We start from the raw sequence: 15,374 nt of genomic DNA on the forward strand, positions 1-15,374 counted from the left end.
AGCTTTAAATACAAGATACCCAAAAGAACCGATTGGCCAGCTCACATAATATGCAAGGAGGGTGTCACCTTGTTATACACTGATAGGGTCAAAATGGATTGCGGTATTGGTACCGTGGTCTTCTCCGAACACCTAAGAAGTCGCTCACTCAATCTGCTTTCCAAACTCCGCTAGTATCTTTCAAGCAGAGCTACTAGGAATGGAGAAGGCATGTTGTTTCCTGTTGAAGAACCCTGTTATCGGTGGGAGAAACCATATTTTCAGATAGCAAAGCAGCGCTTGTGGCACTGGACTCGCCAATTATGTCTTCCAAGCCCTCGATAACTGCGCTATGCAGCAAAGTCAGCGACATGACGGCAACAAAAAGCAGATAAACTGGCAAAGACCGGTGCATCGTTAGACATCAATGCTGCTTACATCCACAAAAAATGACACTTTTACTGATTTCGGAACCGCTATTCAAATTTGGTTCTCTACGGACTCATGTAGGATCACCAAAAGAATTTATATGGACTATAGCCATAAAAAAATAAAGATTTGTTAAAATTGTCTAAGAAATAAATACTAAGGATGACAGTCATTTGGCCCACACGCAGAAAGAATGGGATTAACCTTCGAAGAAGTGTGCAGGAGGTGTAGCTAAAAACGGTGTAAGTAAATTGTCACCAATTTCCTCTGAAAGTGTCCAGCATTGGCTTATATCAGGTACCGACTCTTAGGCGGTTTCGTGCTGTCCGATCTAAGAGAGGTGTGAAAATGCTCCATAATGGTTCGAATTAAAATAAGCTCACTGCATAATAAATTAATAGGCATTATAACTAGTTGGATCCAGCATAAAGTGCAGCAACTAAAAAACTAGGAGTACTATCCACTTTCTTGTTGATAGGCATGCAGAAAGGCTAGGACTGCCCCCTGTAATTGATGATATAGGAGTTCTAAAGACGACAAAGCGGGGTAACAAAGAATCATCTTATCTGGTGCTGTCTAGCAGCCCCTTTCTGGTTAATTTATGCCAAGTCGTTTGTATGACATCAAGGTTAGATCCTCAAAATGATTCAAAGAGGGGCGGTAGGGGTTTTTTGTTTTGTGGTATTACAAAGGTCCTACTGAGGCCAGTTACAGTATGTAACTCCCTTAAACGCCGAATAAATAAAACAAATATTACGTATACGCATCGGTATCTGTTTTGGGACATAAGCTTCGAGAATAACTTTGCAAAACATGATATTGACTTTAATATTGTTTCTTCTTGAAATCCTTCCTCGGACGCGGGCAATTGAATTTGGAATGTTGGTATTTAAAACAATTTTTGAGCAGTTTTTCTAACCGATGTGAACAAGTCACTCATATCTACTGCTGAGTTTAGTGGAGTGGTGATGTAGTATATACTAGAACTCATGAGAGAACCGAGTATTTGTTCAGACCCGAGTTTCCAAGTAAATAGTGGCTTGTTTGGTTTTGCTACACAAGCAAAATACCCAATCATATTCTACAGTTTTATCGAATGCTCGCTTTTCATGCATTTGTTTCAAAAACGACCAATCTTAGAATTCGACTAAAGAACGCCCTTACAATTTGTTTCCAAAACACCCTATCTGAGTTTTAATTCAATATATTTTGACCGAAACAAATTCTAAAATAGGTTAGTTTTAAAAAGTATATTCTTAATTACTTACTTCATTGGCGTTTAACCGTTTACGGCCGTCCAACAAGGCACGAGTCGCTTCTTTTCTCTGCCAATCGGCGCCAATTCCAATTCCTTCCAGTGGAGTGGAGGCCGCCATCTAACTCTGATTTTTAGCCGGAGCGTCATCTTTCATTCGCATAACATGGCCTAGCCAGCGCAACCGCTGCGTTTTAATTCGCTGGACTATGTTGATATCTGCGTAGAGCTCTTACAGCTCATCATTAAATATTCTTCGGTAATCGTAATCGCCAATGCGTAGAGGTCAAAAAATCTTTCGAAGAACTTTTCTCTCGAACACTCCCAGAGCCGCTTCACATGATGTTGTCATGGTCCATCATTCTGCCCTATATAGAGGGACGGGTACGACAAGTAACTTGTAGAGTATTAATTTCGTTTGCCGAGAGAGGACTTTACTTTTCAATTGCCTACCTCGTCCAAAGTAGCATTTATTGGCAAGAGTGATTCTTCGCTGGATTTCAGAGCTGATGTTGTTGTTAGTGTTGATGCCTGTTCCCAAATAAACGAAGTCTTTTACTATTTCGAAATTATGGCTGCCAACTGTAGCGTGGTTGTCAACATGCATATGCGCTGACTCTTTGTTCGATTATAGCCTAAATATGGAGATTTTCCTCTAAGCCATCGATATGGTCAGACCTTTTGGCATTTTAAGCGTCATCTATTTACATTAACCAGGATGCAGGCGACCCCTTTATCATATAAAAATCTCACAAAATAAATTAGTATTTTACACTAGAACCCTGATACCCTAAAATATAGCCCAACAGTATGAAATTAATAGATTTCGGATTATATACGCCGAAAATTATGTATCAAATTTAAGTATATGAGATTTTTTTTTACAGAGAAACTCATCAGCTGAGAAATATAGATTCACAAAATACAATATATTAAAAGTATAAATATAATTTTTTAATTATTAAGAGAGATAGAACCGTCTTTTTTATGGCAAAGAGCGAGTCCGAAACATCAATTATTTTCGAGTGAGAGTTATAATCTTCACACAAACATAAAAAAGGTTCGTATAGTTGGAAATTGCTTCTGCATTGTTTAAGAATTATAGGTTTATAATGTCTTGAAACTCGGCATGGAACATTCAAGTTTACTTCGTTCAAAAGAAATGGGCTTGAAATCGATCCATTTAAAAGTTTGGCCATAAATAGTACACCTAGCATTTCTCTACGACTTGCAAGGGTAGGAAGATTTATTAGTTTTAATCGATTAGTGTAAGGACGAAGATTGTACGGAGAGTCCCATTGAAGATTTCTCAAGGCGAAAAGTAAGAACTGTTTTTGAATTGATTCTAGTCTATCCACATGAACTTGATTACGCGGATTCCAAATTATCGATGCATATTCTAATATCGGCCTCACCAATGATGTAAAAAGGGTTTTTGTAACGTAAGGATCACTAAACTCTTTTGCCCATTTTTTCACAAATGCTAAAACTCCTCTCGCTTTATTTACAGTGGCATTAATATGAGGGTTGAAATTGACATATATGTAAAATCTATTATACCCAGTAAGAGAACTAGTGTAATCCTGTTGCATAGAAGGCCTAATATGTCAACTGGAATAGTGCTGGAGCAGATACGAATGTGTGTGCATTTGTTTGTTTGTTTGTTGACAAGAATTGTGCACAAAGTGTTGTTAGTACTTATGTCAATATGTAACTGTATTTGAGTTGAATACTCCCAAGAAACATATGGCGGGCAAATTTCATTCATGGTTGATTCCACGCAAATACAAGCTTAAGGGTGTGCATTAAGGTGGGTCCATTTGGATGGACGAAAGTTAACCGATATCGCGCCATCGATTTTTTGAAAATATTTGAAAAAATACTTTTTTTTTTTTTTTCAAAATACTGTTATCGCCAACGTTTATAGCGGATATTTTTGAGTCTGACAGGGTATACATGAAAATTCTACAATCAAATGAAAATTTTTTTAGTAGGTCATGAAAAAAACCTTAAAAATCAAAGTCGAAACAAGTCAATAAAATGTAATTTCGCAGGCTCGAAAATTATTTTTTTGGGTATGCGTAGTGAAACTTTTTTTCCTGAGCTCAAATCCTATCGAAAAATCGATGGCGCGATATCGGTTAATAAATCGACCCAGTCTAGTGTGCATATAGACAGACACAGTTAAATATATATCTATATATATATATATATACATATGCATATGTTTAACATCAAATATTTGTCTTATGTTCTTATATACTAACCTATGTTACCAGAGATATAACGCATCTAGACAATCAGTTGATTGAATGGTTAAATGCAGCCAGCTATATCTGTTCCTCAAGTAAAAAGCTACAGAGTCAGCTGTTCAATACACGCCCACTAATAATATGAGCACTTCCTTCAATATACAAATAAATATGTAAACAACTGGAAACAATTAAAGGATACGAGAAATGCAACATTTCAGAGGACATTTTATTAATATGCATTATATGATGAGCGACTAAAATTAAATTTCCACTTCGAAGTCACCTTTAGAAAGACGACTGATGAGAGCAGCCGAGGCTGCCTTACTTTTGTTCAGGTTTATCTTGAGCAACCTCAGCATGAGCTTGCTCAGACTCCCCTGCCTCCATCACCGTGATGTTGGGATCCTCTCCGTCGCTATCCAGCAGAGCATCCTCCATCGACAAATTGCCCAGAGCCCCTGCGCAATTTGACGTGGCGGAAACCGGGCTTTCGGCGTCGGAGATTTCCGCTTCCACTTCGGGTGCCTCAAAGTCCGTGTCCAAAGAGGCACTCGAAAGGGATGCGCGCTGTGCGTCCCCACGGTATACATGAATTACGACCTCACCGAGGGCGTAAAACACTCTTCCTTTGCTCCGTCTAAGGGGCTCGAGAGCTTCCTTATTCAGAGCTAACACGACCTGTCTCCTAGCTCCTACAGCGTCTTCGACTTGGATGACACTCCAGTCCTGCGTTGGGAGAGCCGGGTTCATCAGTTGCAGCATCCTGAGAATTCTCTCAAGTTCTGCTGGAACTGCTGTAACCCATGCTCTTGCCCTTGGCCGAGCCGGAATGTCCTTCCAGTCGACGACCTCAATAATCGCCCCGGGATAGACTTGTCCCAGCTTTGCGGCTGCTGCCTTGTACAGCGCAACAGACCTTGCGTCCTCCCAAGTGAGTACCTTGATTTGGCCCTGGTCCATCCTGCATCAGAACCTCGCGGCGGACTACCCGAAGACAACATCAGCACGTCGAGAACGGCGTTACCGATTTCATTCCGGACGTACGGCCACTGGTCTTTAGGGATTGCACCACGGTCATTCCCTCGGTGAGGGATTCCTATAAGGATCCGGCCCTTGGTTACCTCGGCAAAGTTTGGTTTGGCTACCGCGGTGTGATTTTGGTGCCTTTTCGGCGGTGGTTTAATATCCTCATCGGACCCTTCACGCTTGTGTGGGGTTGCGCTTTGTACATTTGTTGGCAGAGAACCCCGAAAATTCGGCAGTAGAGCTCGCGACCTTTCCAGCGAATTCCTGGCGTTCTCTGACAGCGTTTCCAGTGGAACGCCCTCTACCTTGACAGGACTTTTGCAACCCTTCTCTTGTTCCTGTGGAACGATACCTTGTGGGACTCTTCTTGAGAAGGGGTACGACCGAGAGGGCAACTTCTTCTTCTTTGTGGCTCCTTTCTCCTTTGGCTCAGTGTGACCAGATCGTGGGACCCCTGTCACAGCCGTGGGGCGAACAGTCGCCGTACCGGCGTCAGACGGGCGCCCAGCATCAGCAGGCGCGTCAGTGTTCGCCCTTGCCAGCGCAACCACCTTCGCCGCCATACTGGTTCTTGCCCCCGTCAGATCACCTAAGATCGTATTGACTGAGGTTGCCCTCTTGTCGTCCTTGGTCAAGTCCAATTTTACTTATTTTTTTTTTTTTTAAATCAGACATAAATTCTTACAATCATGGTACCGATAAATTTTCAGATATCTGAAAAGTAGTATATTTATTCCTATCATTTTTACCAGCAGTGTAAATATATTTTTTCTTATTGCTTCAGTTGATACAAATGTTGTTTGTTTTGTTTGAGTTTTGTTTACAATGCCGCGGTTTGTTTTCCTGTACTAATCTTGTGCTTCTTCCTTTATAAAAATGTGTAGTTATTTGTAATAAATAAAATTGGTTTTTGCTAAATTTTTGCGTGTTTCCTTTTCAATTCCCATCTCACTCCCTGTTTGCGTAGGTAATTATAAATAATTTAGTATATTTGTATTGAAATTTTGATTTGTTATGTCAAGGAAGGGTTGAGCATTAGACTGACGCGCGAAATATAAATCTTTAACCCCACTACGGATAATATAACCCTTTTGTTATATAAGCCAAATATATTACATTTTGATTCACAGATGATACGTGCGGTGTTAAGCAATTACAGAGCCCAAAAATAAAAATTGTATGGCAACTGTAAAGAATGGAGATGGAATTATACTTTCTTTGATGACACAATGGACAAAAATTTGTATTTACGAAAAGATAATTTGTTGTAAAGTGCCCCTTATTTAGATGTACGTGATCGACTTCGAAATTACCAAGCCAAAGACCTTTAACACAAATCCGGCATGTTAAGGCAAGGGTAATATGGAACTGTCCACACCTCATGAATCCACACACACAATCTCTCGCCTTAAATGTCATAGAAAACTTGTGGTAAATTTTGGACTCGACTACACGGCAAAGGCCGATAAGTAAGAATACCGATTTAAAACCTACTCTTGTCAAAGAAAGGCATAAGATACCACGCGCAGCCGCTCAAATATTAATTGCATCTACGGAAAATCATCTTGAAGATGTTGTTTAACAAAAACGAGGTCATACGAGGTACTTAACTAAATAACAAAGTAATTTTTTTAAGGCAGGGGCAGTGCACGAAATAAGCTGTGGCTTTAGTTTTTGAGATAATTTCAATTTTTATTAAATAATTAGCAGAAATGTGTAAATACATGAAAATTAAATAATTATTCAAATAAAAGCATATTTTTATTAAAATTGTGCATTTGAATTTTTTTGACACCGTCACTAGTTTCCTTTCAATACAGTTCAACAATTTTGTTCTGTGGCTTCACGAAATAAGATGTGAGCCACTGTATATAAATGTTGTCAGAATGAGGGCAGTTTTGTTGTTGTTGTAGCGACAAGGACACTCCCCGAAGGCCTTGGTGAGTGTTATCGATGTTGGTGGTCCTTTTGCTGGATGCAGGTCCGGTACGTTCCGGTACCAAGCACCATAAAGATACAAGCCCTACCATCTCGAGTAAGATTTGGTGTGACCACATGAAACCTTCTAGGCCATACCGCCCTCCCACCCCCTAGATCCATCAGAAGTTCGGTGTCGCCAGAGCCTCGGCTGTTAATGAAACAGGATTCGCCACTGGTAGCTGAGGTTGACAGTTGGGTTGGAGAAGCTATATATTGCGCTGGCAACCCCTTGAGCGGGTTGCGCTACACAACCCCTTGAATCAAGGCAGTTTTTCGCTTTGAGCAGTGTACAAACTCTTAATTTTGAGGAATACCTAAAATCAGTGCTGATTCCAAAAAAATACGAATCTTGAAGATTTATTTAGGTTTTATTCGTGTATTCAACATTTCGTGTTAAAACACAAAAGAAAGCAGCTGGCATTTTTATTTTGAATCTTATTTGCTTTAAAAAACTATATAAATATTTGTCGACTAGAAATAATAAAATGGGAATATCTCAACCAAATTTCAATGGATTTATTATGTTAATGAGTTTTTGATTGCAAAATTATTTATGGCCTCCTAATTTTTGCCTTTTTTGTACACAGTGACAAGCAAAAAATAGTAAAGAAAAAGTTTACTCAAAATGCAAAAATTCAAGTTTTTGGTTCAACCCTGCAGTCAAAAGCCAAAGTAGTCAGCAAACATTCTAGTTCATTGGCTAGAATTTTGTAGGGCTATTGTTGTTGTGGGAGAGATGCAACGAATTAAATGGGGTGACACTGAAATAACAGTCCTTGGTCGGGAAAAATCCCGAGTCGCTCCGGTACATAGAACCGACTGCCTTGGGATGCGTTGTGGGGCTATTCATACTAGTTGGTGTTTAAATAGTTCACTGACTAGAATTTTTCAAGTTATTCATAATAGTCAATTTTTGACAAGTTTATTGACTAGTTGCGTTATTATACTAGTAAGTATTTCATTTGGATTTTGTCTGTCGAACTCGATTAAATCCGATAATGCAATTTATTACAAAATTACTTCAGTAAACAAGGCTAGGTTTCGTACAAATCAACGGCCACATAAACACAAACATGCGCGCATACCACATCACCGTTACTTCTGCAGATTAAAGAAGCCATTAAAAGGACCAAGCCTTCTAAATCGATAGGCTCAAACGGAATAACTATGCCGATGCTAAAACACGTTGGGCATAAGGGCATCAGCTACCTAACGCATGTTTTGTATTTGTCATTTAAGCATTTGCCATTTCAGAACAACAAATAATGGCAAGAATAATCCCAATACCAAAGCCCGCAAATTCAGTTAACGATGGTCGTAACTACCGATGTCACTCATTTAAAGATAAGATAGCCAGCCACCAGCATGGCCCCAGATATATTGGTGACTGAACCAACCATAACTCTATCATAAGACGGTCCTCATGGCACCTGGCCTGTCAAAAGCTTTTGACACAGTTAACCGCCGCGCACCACTCCAAGAGGAATTAAGAAACATCTCCGTAAACACTATGATGAAATACCTTCCAAGTCATCCGGTTGATCCAGATTAAGATAAGGCGGTCCTAATCCTAGTCCACACTAATTCGGGAAGTAGCATCGCGAGGGCATGCCCGGAGAACGCTGTTAACAATAACTACTGCTTAAACTAAGTAGTATGCCATCTGGTATAATTGTGGTGACGGGCTTTTTGGCAAACTAGTATTCTTCTAGTATACAACTAGTTGGTTTGACTGCGGGGATTTTGTACTATTTCTTAGATATTTGTGCCAATAAAACTAACATTTGAGCATCGATGGAAGCACAAAAATGTATTTTATTGAATGATCTAAAACCTGATTGAAGAATAAACGGAATTACATATGCCAGTATATGTCTGCGCTTATGAAAAAGAGCCACTAGTCCCGGATTTTGAGGACGTATTCAATGCTCCAGGTATGCAGATTTTCGTTACTCAACCAGACATAAAATTTGAAGTATGTCTCGCAAAGAATATATTTCCAATGTCATATAGTGTTATTCTTTGAGTAAAAATTGTCGCGTTCGCAACCGTACTTAAGATTTTATCCAGCGTTTTGAAAAGATATTGCAGATTTTGTAAATCTACGAAATCTCATTTAAGCAATGCAAAATTTCCCCTTAGCTTCGCTTAATTTGCATACTTTCATAAAAAATTACCTCATTACTTTTCTTGTCGAACCGCATTATATATGGTCATATCTATTTGTACATATACTTAAATATTCGAGGTACCCAAAATTTGAAGCATTTTGGTAGTTTTATCCAAATAATGTAATATCCACTCATTCCGCTGCTCATGTTCACTTCGATAGAATGTATATATGTATATATATATATATATGTATATATATGGGCAAGTCCTGGGTAACGGACGCGTCATTCGCACGCATTTAAACCTCTATCGAAGTGAACATGAGCAGCGGAATGAGTGGATATTACATTATTTGGATAAAACTACCATATATATATATACTAGCCTTTACCCGCGGCCCCGTCCGCAAGGAGAAATTTAAATATGTGGGCTATTCGCGTTAGCCTGCTTATCAAGTTATCTGTTTAAAATTTTGTTTTCTGTCTAATGCTTTTTATTTTTGTAATTGAGTAAAAAAAAGAACTAAATGAGATGATAACCTGATAGAATCCCAAATGATCCCGAAATTATCCAGAAAAAGCTACGAAATGACCCCCACGCTATCGCGGACGGATCCCGAAAACCATTTAGAAATGCCATGGAAGGGTCTCCAAAAGTTCCCGGAATAGTCCCAAAAAACCCGAAATGACAATGACACGATTCTAGACGTATCCAGAGAACCACACAGAAATGATCCCTGAAGGTGTTCCAAAATGATCCCGAAAAGGTTCCGAAATGACCCTGACGGGCTCCCGGGCGGATCTCAAAAACCATCCAGAAAATATCCAGGAAGGGTCCCTAAATTATCCCGACATACTCCAGAAAAAGTTCCGATATGGCTACGAGGGGATCCACGACGGATCGCGAAAAACATACAGAAATGATTCCGGAAGGATACCAAAATGATCCCGAAATAGTCCGGAAATGACCCAGATGGGATCCCGCACAGATCCAGAAATGATCCCGGAAGGGTCCAAAAACTATCCCGGAAAAGTAAAGAAAAATCCCGAAATGGCTCCTACGGCATCCCGGACGGATCCAGAAATGATCTCGGAAGGGTCCCCAAATGATCCCAAAATGGTCCCGAAATGACCCTGATGGATCCGGCAAACCATCAAGAAATTATGCCGGAAGGGTCCCCAAATGATCCAAAAATAATACAGAAAAAGTTACGAAACGACCCCTAGAGGATCCCCAAATGATCCCGTATTAGTCAAGAAAAAGTCCCGAAATGACCCCGACGGGATGCCGGAGAATCCCAAAAACCATTCAGAAATGATGCCGGAAGGGACCCCAAATGATCCCGAAAAAGTCCCGCAGGATTCCGAAAACTATCCAGAAATGATGCCGGAAAGTTCCTCAAATGATCCTCTAATAGTCCGGAAATGACCGTGACGGGATCCCGACAACTATCCAGAAATGATGCCGAAAGGGCCCGCAAATGATCCCGTATTAGTCGAGAAAAAGTCCCGAAATTACCCCGACGGGATCCCGGACGAATCCCAAAAACCATCCAGAAATGATGCCGGTAGTTATCCCAAATGATCCCGAAATAGTCCCGAAATGACCTCGTCGGCATTCCGGACGGATCCCGAAAATTATCCAGAAATGATGCCGGAAAGATCCCCAGATGATCCCCTAATAGTCCCGAACGAATCCCGTAAACCATCCAGAAATGATGCCGAAAGGGTTCCCAAATGATCCCGTATTAGTGGCGAAAAAGTCCCGAAACTACCCCGATGGGATCCCGGACGGATCCCGAAAACCATCCAGAAATGATGCTGAAAGGGTTCCCAAATGATCTGGTATTAGTCGGGAAAAAGTCCCGAAACGACCCCGATGGGATCCCTAACGGATCCCGAAAACCATCCAGAAATGATGCCGGAAGAGCCCCCAAATGATCACGAAAAAGTCCGCAAATGACCCCGACGAGATCCCGGACGGATCCAGAAAACCATCCAGAAATGATGCCGAAAGCGCCCCCAAATGATCCCGTAATAGTCGAGAGAAATTCCCGAAATGACCCCGACGGGATCCCGGACGGATCCTCAAAACCATATAAAAATGATGCCGGAAGGTACCCCAAAGGATCCCGAAATAGTTCCGTAATGAACCTGACGGGATCCCGAACGGATCCCGAAAACCATCTAGAAATGATGCCGGAAGATACCCCAAATGATCCCGAAATAGTCCCGAAATGACACCGACGGGATCCCGGACGGATCCCGAAAACCATCCAGAAATGATGCCGAAAGCGTCCCCAAATGATCCCGTATTAGTCGAGAAAAAGTCCCGAAATGACCCCGACGGGTTCCCGGACGGATCCCGAAAAGCATCCAGATATGATGCCGAAAGGGTCCCCAAATGATCCCGTATAAGTAGAGAAAAAGTCCCGAAATGACCAAGACGGGATTCCGGACGGATCCCAAAAACCATTCAGAAATGATGCCGAAAGCGTCCCCAAATTATCCCGCATTAGTCGAGAAAAAGTCCCGAAATGACCCCGACTCGTTCCCGGACGGATCCCGAAAAGCATCCAGATATGATACCGAAAGGGTCCCCAAATGATCCCGTATAAGTCGAGAAAAAGTCCCGAAATGACCAAGACGGGATCCCGGACGGATCCCGAAAACCATCCAGAAATGATGCCGAAAGCGTCCCCAAATGATCCCGTATTAGTCGAGAAAAAGTCCCGGAATGACCCCGACGAGATCCCGGACGGATCCCGAAAACCATCTAGAAATGATGCCGGAAGGTACCCCAAATGATCCCGAAATAGTCCCGAAATGACCCCGCCGGGACCCCGGACGGATCCCGAAAACCATCCAGAAATGATGCCGAAAGCGTCCCTAAATGATCCCGTATTAGTCGAGAAAAAGTCCCGAAATAACCCCGACGGGTTCCCGGACGGATCCCGAAAAGCATCCAGATATGATGCCGAAAGGGTCCCCAAATGGTCCCGTATAAGTCGAGAAAAAGTCCCGAAATGACCGAGACGGGATCCCGGACGAATCCCGAAAACCATCTAGCAATGATGGCGGAAGCTACCCTAAATGATCCTGTATTAGTCGAGAAAAAGTCCCGAAATTACCACGACGCGATCCCGGACGGATCTAGAAAACCATCTAGAAATGAAGCCGGAAGGTACCCCAAATGATACCGAAATAGTCGCGAAATGTCCCTTACGGGATCCCGGACGGATCCCGAAAACCATCTAGAAATGAAGCCGGTACGTACCCCAAATGATCACGAAATAGTACTGAAATGACCCTGACGGGATCCCGAACGGATCCCGAAAACCATCTAGCAATGATGCCGGAAGCTACCCCAAATGATCCCGTATTAGTCCCGAAATGACACTGATTGGATCCTGGACGGATCCCGAAAACCATCTAGCAATGATGCCGGAAGGTACCTTAAATGAACCCGTATTAGTCGAGAAAAAGTCCCAAAATTACCCTGAAGGGATCCCGAACGGATCCCGAAAACCATACAGAAATGATGCCGAAAAGGTCCCCAAATGATCCCGTATAAGTCGAGAAAAAGTCCCGAAATGACCAAGACGGGATCCCGGACGGATTCCGAAAACCATCCAGAAATGATGCCGAAAGCGTCCCCAAATGATCCCATATTAATCGAGAAAAAGTCCCGAAATGACCCCGACGGGATCCCGGACGGATCCCGACAACCATGTAGAAATGACCCCGACGGGACCCATCCAGGATCCCGAAAACCGTCCAGAAATGATGCCGGAAGGGTCCCCAAATGATCGCGAAATAGTCCCGAAATGATCCCGGAATAGTCCCGAAAATGTCCCAAAATAATCCCGACCGAATCCCGGACGGATCCCGAAAACTATACACAAATGATCCCGGAAGGGTCCCAAAATAAACCCGGAATAGTCCCGAAAAAGTCCAGAAATGACCCCGGCGGGATCACGGACGGATTCCGAAAACCATCCAGAAATGATCCCGGAAGGGTCTCGATATGACCGAAACGGTATTACAAATAGGGTGAAGATAATTATAAAACCATGTTAATAAGGCAACAGGCGCGTTGGAGCGAATGAAGAGTTACAAAGGAACATACAGGTAAAGCTAATAAAAGCGTGCTAATAAAAGCAATTGAAGGAGGGTGGATGGCGGGAGGAGGAGAGTACCACTGATCGTTTTTCCAAAATTGTTTAGATCTCGATCTGTATGAGCCAGATACCAAAAATTATTGATTTTAGGACAAAATTTACATTGACTTATTTCACCCATTGAGTTTGTAATATTGGTGAAGGTCAGTATACGTAAAGTTATAATGTGTAAAAATTGTTAAAAAGTAATTATTCGAAGGGGTCGTGGGACCCCCTTCCCCCTTTCCATGTTCGAAAAAAATTTCGCCAGTAGCCTATTATCTCTGTCCCAAATTTCATCAAAATCCGTGAAGCCGTTCTGGCGTGATTCAGTCGCAAAAACAAAAAAATATAATAATTAAATTATAACTGTTCCTAGGGGGCGGAGACCACGCCCCTTTTGAAAAATATATAGCTAGTAGATCCTTCTAGACTATTGGCTATATGCATGCCAAATTTCATACAAATCCGTCCAGCCGTTCTTGCGTGATTGAGTCACAAAAACAAACGTCTGGACAAACATCCAAACATCCAAACATCCAAACATCCAAACATCTAAACATCCAAACATCCAAACATCCAAACTTTGCCATTTATAATATATATTAGAATTAGAATTAGATATTTCAAACGGTGAAGAGTTAAAAGCCAAATGCTCGCACATAGCAAAAAGGTAAAAATTGTTTTTTTCTTGGAAGCAAAAGGGTAGTACCTCAAATTAAATATCATTACTGCCTTTTTTTCAGTTTGGAAAAGAAGATAATACTTAAATAATTTATTTTTATTTTAAAACTAAAAGCTTTTAAGGCCTCATAACCAAATTTGTAAGCTATCCGTGCTTAAAATATTGTTGTTGTTGTTGTCTTTCGTAACTTCCTTGTGGATGTAATTCTGACTGATAAAATCCTTGATGATATCGAGCTGCGCGTGCGCGTTGCACCTCAGGTAAATGCGCGACATCAGCCAAAATGAAGCCAAATACAGCAAATAACAAAGCAAAGAAGATGTAGAACTAAAAGTACAATAAATATTGTTATTTATGGAATTAAGAAAAATTTTAATTCAACCTACTTTCATTTTAGCTGACTTCACTACCAACTAGACCAGTTGACAAATAACTGCGAACCGAAATGCTGAAATCAATCCTTTTATACTGATATCTTTGATAAAGACGTCATTTAAAGCGATAATCTATTCAAGTATTTGTTATATTAAGTAAGATAATTGTATAAGGGTGGACCAATTTGTGTCGAGTTAGTTTTTACCGAAGAATAAAAGTTGCATGGAGCAAGGCATTGAAATCAGTTTGGCGTTTTTATAGATTTTTATACTCAGCTGAGCAGAGCTCACATAGTATATTAACTTTGTTCGCATAACGGTAATCCGTAACGGCATAAACTAATCGAGATAGATATACTCTTCTATATATGAAAATGATCCGGGTGAAAAAAGAAATTCATTTAGCCATGTCCGTCCGTCCGTCCGTCTGTCCGTCCGTGTAAACACGATAACTTGAGTAAATTTTGAGGTATCTTGATGAAATTTGGTATGTAGGTTCCTGGGAGCTCATCTCAGGTCGCTATGTAAAATGAACGAAATCGGACTACAACCACGCCCACGTTTTCGATATCGAATATTTCGAAAAACCGATAAAGTGCGATAATTCATTACCAAAGACGGATAAAGCGATGAAACTTGGTAGGTGCGTTGACCTTAATAGAAAATTAGAAAAATTTTGGACAATGGGCGTGGCACCGCCCACTTTTAAAAGAAGGTAATTTAAAAGTTTTGCAAGCTGTAATTTGGCAGTCGTTGAAGATATCATGATGAAATTTGGTAGGCACGTTACCCCTATTACTATATGTGTGCTAAATAAAAATTAGCGAAATATGATTACGAACACGCCCATTTAAAGAAAAATTTTTTTTAAGTCAAATTTTAACAAAAAATTTAAAATCTTTTCAGTATAAAAGTAAATTATGTCAACATTTGACTCCAGTAATGATATGGTGCAACAAAATACAAAGATAAAAGAAAATTTCAAAATAGGCGGAACTCCGCCCTTTTTCATTTAATTCGTCCAGAATACTTTTAATGCCAAAAGTCGAACAAAATTTACCAATCCTTGTGAAATTTGGCAGGGATATAGATTCTATGACGATAACTGATTTCTGTGAAA

General features: G+C 40.9%; 1 long non-coding RNA gene across 1 annotated transcript; it reads right to left on the reverse strand.

The window, feature by feature from the left end:
- Positions 1 to 13,958: 13,958 nt before the first annotated feature.
- LOC137249148 (uncharacterized) lies at positions 13,959 to 14,338 on the reverse strand. Its single transcript, XR_010952259.1, has 2 exons — positions 14,267 to 14,338; positions 13,959 to 14,207 (listed from the first exon to the last, which is right to left on the reverse strand). It is a non-coding gene; the product is annotated as an uncharacterized lncRNA (long non-coding RNA).
- Between the last annotated feature and the right edge of the window lie 1,036 nt (positions 14,339 to 15,374).

Source organism: Eurosta solidaginis, chromosome 4 (assembly GCF_040869045.1).
Source record: "Eurosta solidaginis isolate ZX-2024a chromosome 4, ASM4086904v1, whole genome shotgun sequence".
Lineage (NCBI taxonomy): Eukaryota > Metazoa > Arthropoda > Insecta > Diptera > Tephritidae > Eurosta > Eurosta solidaginis.